We start from the raw sequence: 8,417 nt of genomic DNA on the forward strand, positions 1-8,417 counted from the left end.
CTTTGCCCTAGCTTTCATAAAGGTCGAAATTGAGAAGCCCAAAAAGTTCTTACATGGCAATTCAACCCATTGAAATATGCTCCAGTAGTAAAGTCGGTGAAGAAAATTGAAGGGGAGAGAGAGAGAGAGAGAGAGACCCATCAGTTGTATAGAAACTTGGCAAATAGAGGAAGCAGTCCATATGTGAACAGGAACCAGGGAAGATTCAACAGGCATGCACCTTACCCTACCACTAAGTTCTAGCCAAGAGGTATTGGGTTTGGACAAGGAAGCAGTGGCACTATAGTTCACCTAGTTGGTGCCCCTCAACCTTCAGGCCAGTTCTACGCAATCCCCATCCAAGATTCGATTGGAGAGTCGTTCAAAGCCTGTAAACAACAAGCTTCACAGTCTCCCTTATGGACTGCTTAGATTAATGGATGTTATTTGCTATTATACTTCCTTTGGATGGTCCGCAATCAAATCAAGTTTGAAAATTAAAATTTTAGGACTGATGAGGTGGTGAGTTTAATTTTTTTCAAATTTAGTACATTTTGGTTTTAAAATAGATGAGAAAAGAGTTACTCCTACCATTTTTTTCCGATGCAAGAAGATTGGGCCTTAAATTTTATGCAATAATGGATTGGATATTGGTCCATGGGGTTGATGAGTCTGTTTTGGATTCATAAAAAACAATTTAGTTAAATTAAGATGCTTCTTCCAATCTTCAATGGGTTAGTTGCGGACGTATTTGGTTGCCACTTGGTTAGTAAACGGCTCAACCAGAACCCGGTCAAGCCACCCTGAATGGGGTCGTCCATTATTAGACCAGTTGATCGGAGTTTGTCCACATCAGTACTCATATATATTTATTTTAATGGGTACTGAAGGAAGATAATATATTGTTGTTCTGCATAAATTTCAGGTCTAATCTTCTCAGTTCAGTTCTTTTCTGTTTTTCTTTGTTCTCCTGGATTTCTTGTACTTGAAGGAGAAAGGTTGCTTAGTTTTCAGTGTCCATTAAGACTCCTGCAATGGGTTCATGCAAAAAAAAAGGCTGTAAAAGCAGATTAACCTCGAACTACTTAGATGTTTGTTTGCTATTAATTAGCGTGGCTTTTGGGTATTGGAGAATTAATCTGATGCAGTGCTTTATTTCGTTCAATTGATAATTTTCAAACAGAGGTGACTGCTAAATTAGGTTCTTTTGATTTGTAGTGTGAATTTGCAGGTGGGTTTCGGCCAAATTGGATTTGAAGTTTTGAACCCTTTTGATTTCCATGGAATGGAAAGTATCTTGTTTTCTTTATTTGCGTAGAGACTAGAGAAAGAGGTACCTTGTGTTGTTCACTGATAAAGAAGCAACGTTGGCCGTCAAAAGCTTGTGAGGGTGGGTCCCACTTCTTGTTTTCTTTTTCAATCTTATGATAAATGGATTATCTATATTTTTATTTACATAAAATTCAAAGGGATATATGTTGTTCCTCCTTATAATAGAGTTTAATTATGTTTAAAAAGTATAGAGATCTTAAAATTAGATTTTCATTTGATATATTTGTCAAATTTATCACTGAAAACAGTTAAATTACTGTTCATTTTCAAAAAATATCCCTATAAATAAATAATGTCTGAAAGGTTTCCAGCCATAAATTGGACAAATATATCCAATGAAAATCCAATTTTTGAGTCTCTGTGCTTTTTAAACATAAAGTGGGGTATCAGTACTTTAAGGCCTCCATTTTAGGTTGCCAGTGCAATTTGCTCAATTCTTTATGAAATCGCTATTGCCCCCTTCATTTTTAATGGTGCTAAGTGACTATTATGGTTGGATGTTTAATGTTTATTTTTCCCTTCTAGAATTAAAAAGGCAAAAGATAATATTATCATCATTTAGGAAAAAAAACCATATAAAATATCAATTTTATCCTTTTTTTTTTTTTTTTTACAAAGGGGTTTTATTAAGCCAGGGGATGGGGATATTAATATGCCTCAGCAGAGTCAAACCTACGACATCTTCACTAAGGTCTTGGTTTCACCACCAGATCAGCTCTACGTTGACCAATTTTATCCTTTTATTCTAGTCATTTTGGGTTTCAAAATGTTGGATACCTGATAACATGAAATTTATAGAAAGTAAGGGAATTTTCCAATTTTTTTTAATCAAAAGAAACTTCATAAAATTGGTAACATCAAATTGAAAAGTAAATAAATAAAAGTCATTCTTAATGATTTCTTTCCCTCGCAATAACTTATTACTAGAAATTATAATTTTTTTAAGATGATGGAAATAGCTTAAACTTTTCTTGTTGTTACTTACAATTTTTTTTAAGATGATGTAAACTGATCCAATGATAGAAAGCTAATCTCTTTCTTTTTCTTTTTCTTTTTCTTTATTTATTTATTATTATTATTATTTTTAATCCAAAGAGACAGTTTAGCACTTTAGGTTTAGGATTTTTTTTTTCCTAATTACTATCAGTTGTAATGTAATTCAATATAAGATGTAAATAAATAATATATAAACTTCAAATTTATTTTGAGGGATTTTGGATAAATCAAAATTTCATATAATCACTTAACTAGAGGAGCATAATGGCAAAAGTCATCACTAACTACATGCAAAGTTTAAGCTTGAATTAGTAATTTTTTTTTTAAAAGAAAAAATAGTAATTATGACTATAGGGGACAATAGTAAAATTAACTAAATTCAAAAGGTAAGAAAGGACAATATACTATAATAAGGTTTTATTTCTTCAGTAATTTTTTTTTAATCGTATAATTGATTACTTAATTTTTATTGTTAGATGAACATTTATGTATTCAAATCAAAATAGTATACATTCTAAATTTATTTGAATTCGTTAATCTTTTGATTGATTACACATATTCTACAGTTGCGTATAGTCTTGTATAAATATAAATCAAAGATAATCTTTTTAATTTTCAACTACTTGTGCACATCTCATGATAGATGCTAATAAGAAGAGTTACACTAATTGAACTTTGCTTGGACAGCTAAAAACATATAGAAATCTCATTTGTCCACACTAGTAACGTGGGGTGGTGGCTCTCTAAACTTTTTATAAAACCATTTCTTAAACATGTCTTAACTTTTTGTAATTATATATATATTCTCTAACAATGGTGGCGTAAAAAAGACGCAAATCAAACTAATTATATAATGCAAAAAATTATCTAAAAAAGAATAATAATAACAACTAAGTAAGTGCCTTTGAGCTCAACATGTATGATTAAAAAATCACTCCCTCTCTTTAAAATTGTTGTTTCAAAAGTTATTTGAATTATAAGGCATATAAGGCCCATGATTTTTATCTTATTTTTTCTTTTCTTGGCAAAAATAGCCCCATGACTTCTCTTTTTTTTTGGTAAACAACGAGGCCTATGACTATTACTCAAGGTTAAGATGTATTACAAAAGAGAAATCAAGGTTAAAATGAAATTCAATTTTAATTTATGATCCGCAATGCATTGATGCATGCATAAAAAAGAATATGGCAGCCTCATCAATGACATTCAAAGAATGATATCATCAATTTTTTTTTTTCTGTAAAAATAATATCATCAATGTGAAGTCACAATATTAGCGTTGGAAAGAAAAAAATAGTAAACAAGACCTTATATGAAAATGAGAAAGAATAAAAAGAATAATATTTATTCTTGTGTGGTGGAGAAGAAAGTAGCACATCATGGAGATTCTATTCTTAGTTTATTTTATGAATGGTATAGATTTTCTTAATTTTCTCGTCTTCTAAAAGCTTTATATCTCGGCAAACCCTCCATTTAAAAACAACATCAACTGTTTTTTATTTTTTTTATTTTTTTTATTTTTTTATTTGAGTTTATCCAATCTTTTTTTAATATAAACTTATTTAGTGGGAATCTTCCAAACTATATTAGATAGAAAGAGTAGAATTGAAGGTTTTCTACATATGGAGATATTCTCATCTAGTAAATGAAAAAGAAAAAGTTCTGTGTGGGAAACAATATGGATTCAAAGTGCGAGTTTAGGTTCATAAAAGTCTATACAGGTTATAAAAAGTCAATCACCTAATGCACATGTCTTGGGTTAAGTAGGTTCGTAAGAGAATCAAATGTATGTAGTCGTGTTCTTGTATTAGCCCTTTTTCCGTATGTGAAATATGTATACTTGACCTACCTTTTGTTTATATTGAAGAAAATTTCCAATAAGAAAGTTAATGAACACGTTCCACAATCAAAGTACATTTCCAAAGAAATTCATCTAGACCAACTTACGTGCACTTCAACTATATCTTCATAGAAACTTTTATATAATTAATATAACTAAGGTTTTGCTCCTAACCCTGAGGGGATTCAAACATAGGAAATTCAAACATCCTTTGTGAAAAGAGATAAATAGAAATCAAAACAAATAGCCCAATTCAAGGCCCCACTTGTTACAGCTTTTTGGCTAGTCGTTGTTTTACTACACTTTCTTGAAGACTACATTATTTAATGGCCAACTCATCCTTGATTGGTTAGAATTTAGAATAGAATTTGAATCATAAGCCAAAGGAGATGCGAAGACCAGATTTGCTGCCCTTTGGAATCAGAATGGTTTCTTGGTCACAAAGATAACAACATTAATAATGCTAATGATGGATGATATCTACAAATCAAAACAGATTCTCAAAAATATTGAAAATGCTAATCAAAGGAAATAAGAAAAGTTGATGACCAATCCTTGAAATTCTACCCTTTACCTTTTATTCTGGTCATTTTTTCTGGTCATTTTGGGTTTAAAAAATAGTACCCCTAATGAAATAAAATCTATAGGAAGTAAGGAACTTTTACATTTTTTATTTTACTCAAAAAGAACTTCTTAAAATTGATAACATCAAATTGAAAAGTAATACATAAAAGTCCTTCTTATGCTCTTTCTCCTCGCACTACCTTAGTACTAGAAATTATAACTTTTTCTAAGATGATGGAAATGACTTAAAACTTTTTTTCTTGTTTTTACAATTTTTCTTAAGATGATGTAAATTGATCCAATGAAAGAATGCTAATCTCTTTTATCATTACCTTAAAGTGAGGTTGGAATAAAGATAAATAAATTTTCTTTTTCGGTAGACAAGACAAGTATTAATTAATCATTAAAGACGAGAATGATGACGAAGTCAATTTGAAGAAACAGTGTCAAGTCATAATAGATTGGCTTCATCAATTCATTACTTTGCACGTCAAAGTGTTGATTTTCACTAGGGGAGGAAGAAAGATATATATTTATTTTTAATAAGAGAAAGAGACGGTTTAGTACTTTAGGTTTAGGGTCAATTTTTTCCCTAATTAATAAGAGTTGTAATGTAATTTAATATAAGATGTAAATAAATAATATAAAACTTCAGGATTATTTTGGGGAATTTTTTAACCAATCAATATTATATTATCACTTAACTAGTCGAAGTATAACAGTAGAAGTCATCAATAATTATACGCAAAGTTTAAGGTTAGATTAATAATTTTAAAAAGAACAAAGAATAAAAGAATAACTGCACTATAGTATAAAGGGGCAATAATAATTATATCAAATTCAAAAGGTAGAAAAAGACAATATGTGTGTAATACAAGGTTTTATTTTTTCAGTATTTTTTTCTTATATTATAGTTGATTATTTAATTTTTATTATTAGATGAACATTTATTTGTTCGAATCAAAATAGAATACATTCTAGATTTATTTAAATTCATCAATCTTTTGATTGATTCCACGTATTCTATAGTTGCACATAATCTTATATAAATACAAATCAAGGATAATTTTTTTAATTTCAACCACTTGTACACATTTTACAAGAGATGCCAATAAGAAGAGTTACACTAATTGAATTTTGCTTGGAAAAGTGATCAATAAGAAGTCAAGAAATTAGTGAACATCTAAGAAACTTTATAAAAATGTCATTTGTTCACACTAGTAATGTGGGGTAGCGACTTTCTAAGCTTTTCTTAAAAACATCTTTTAAATGTGTCTTAACCTTTTGTAATTATATTTCCTCTAACAATGGTGGCGTTACGAAAACAAAAGTCAAACTAATATATATGATTTCAATAACATATTCAAAAGAAATAATAACAACAACAATAGAAAAGCTTGTGACTTTGAACACAACATGTATGATTAAAAAATCACTCCCTCTCTTCAAAATTGTTGTTTCAAAAGTTATTTGAATTACAAGGCATACAAGGCCCAAGATTGTTATTTTTCTTTTTCTTTCATTTTTTTTTTGGGGTAAAAAGGCCCATGACATTTTTTTTATTTTTTTTGATAAAACAATGAGGCCCATGACTTTTAATAAAGGTTAAAATGTTTTACAAAAGAAAAATCAAGGTTAATATAAGGTTCAATTTAATTTATGATGCATGCATAAAAAAGAATATGGTGACCTCATCAGTGACATTTCAAAAAATGATCATCAATATGAAGTAACAATATTAGCATTGGAAAGAAAAAAAAATAATAAAAAAAACCTGATATGAAAATGAATATAAGAATAAAAAGAATAGCATTTTCTTGTGTGGTGGAGAAGGAAGTAGCACATTGGAGATTCTATTCCTTGTTTATATTGTGAATGGTGTGGATTTTCTTAATTTTATTAGAAAAAATAGCTAAAAGAGATAATCAAGAAGAATTAATCTACAAAATAGTAAATTATTATTTGACAAATTCATGATAGAATTAACATACATTTTCCAAGTTAGATCCAACCTTGTAGAAAGATATAAAATGAAAAAGATGAGACTTGAAGATTAAAACCACAAGAAGAAACACCTTCGACGCCAAGGATCTCACAAGCAATCAGGGTGCTCACCCCACTGGACAGCTATACCATTACTTGGTATTTTGAGCTTCTGGAAAAAAAAATTATTATCCCTTTGCATGTGTGACCTTGACATTTTTATATCTCTAGGGTGGAGATGACCAGCCATAAAGTCCACCCAAAGTGAGACGCTGGCCCACTAATGCTCATATCCAGAATGCCCTTAAGGCTTACCTTGACAATTACTAGAAAGCCTCCAAAAGAATTAGGGAACAAAATTACAAAACTACCATTAATAAAACAAAACAAATTGGTTTTGCAACAAATAGAGAAGAAAATATATAAGTTTTTACTAATAAATAAAAATAAATTTGCAAAACCACTTTATCAATAAATCATTTCAAAAGACAGTCTGTAGGTACACGTACACTTTCGCAATTGTCAAGTCACTGGCAATGGAGCACTAGTCACTAAGATCAACACTCAACGTACACATAATCTTTTCATGGATGGACTCCACAGATTCAAAGTGTACTAACCATAGAGAGACTAGTCCTCATATCTCCCATAGTCCGAGCAATTTTAACTTGCACCCCTCAAATTCATCATAGTCCAATAATGTATATTTAGACAATAATACATTATGATGGGTGCGGTCAAGTCAAGGACTACAATGTGGTTAAACCAAATGATCATCCATAAAATCAATCCAAACAATCCAATGGACCAAATAACCACATAAATCATCATAAACAATAAATGCCACATATAATCAAAATAACCTTACAAATGTCCAATGTGAATGTGCAAGTAAAATAATAACATGTATTGGGCCACATAATTCCTACAAATTTTCTCATTTTCTGGAACATTTATACCTAGACCCCTCAATTAAAAGACAACATTCACTTCTTCTTTTTTAAATATTACACTTCTTATATAATGATAATCCTTCAAAACTTATCCTAATTAAAAAGAGCAGAGTTGAAGGTTTTCTACATATGCAAAATATTCTCATCTAATAATTGAAAAAGAAAGAATTCAATATGAGAAACAATATGGACTGAAAGTGCGAATTTAGGTTTATGAAAGTTTGTGCAGGTTATAAAAAGTCATTCACCTAATACACAAGTCGAGTTAGACGAGGTTTGTAAGAGAATCAAATGTACTTAGTCTTACTACCAAAAAAAAAAGTTAAAAAAAATGTATTTACTACCATATTTCTTAGTAATTAAGATTCATCGTGCTCTGAAATGGACCTCTCTCTTAAACATGTGGTAAAGAAATATGAAAAAATTTTATCAAAAAAAAAAAAATAGATGAAGAAAAAGAAAATATAAAATTGGTTTTGCTTTTGCATTCACTCTTCCTCTGAGACCATATTTCGAGCACTTGGTTTATACCCAGAGTGGTTGGCTGAATTCAGTTCAACATGAAAGATAATTGTTTTGGCTTGCACCAATTACTACGGATATACCTCTTGCAGTGGCACTATTACCATCATATGATAATAAAATCTATACACATTATAAAAGTACTCATAATCCAATAAACAACTCTTAAAAAAGCTTAATTAGAATGATTGTTAAGAAAATCAAATATACCTAACCTTGTCATTGTTGTTTTCAGAAAAAAAGTGCTT

The sequence above is a fragment of the Hakea prostrata genome, chromosome 2 (genome assembly GCF_041222555.1).
Source record: "Hakea prostrata isolate BN-2017 chromosome 2, UWA_Hpros_2, whole genome shotgun sequence".
In the NCBI taxonomy this organism is placed as follows: Eukaryota; Viridiplantae; Streptophyta; class Magnoliopsida; order Proteales; family Proteaceae; genus Hakea; species Hakea prostrata.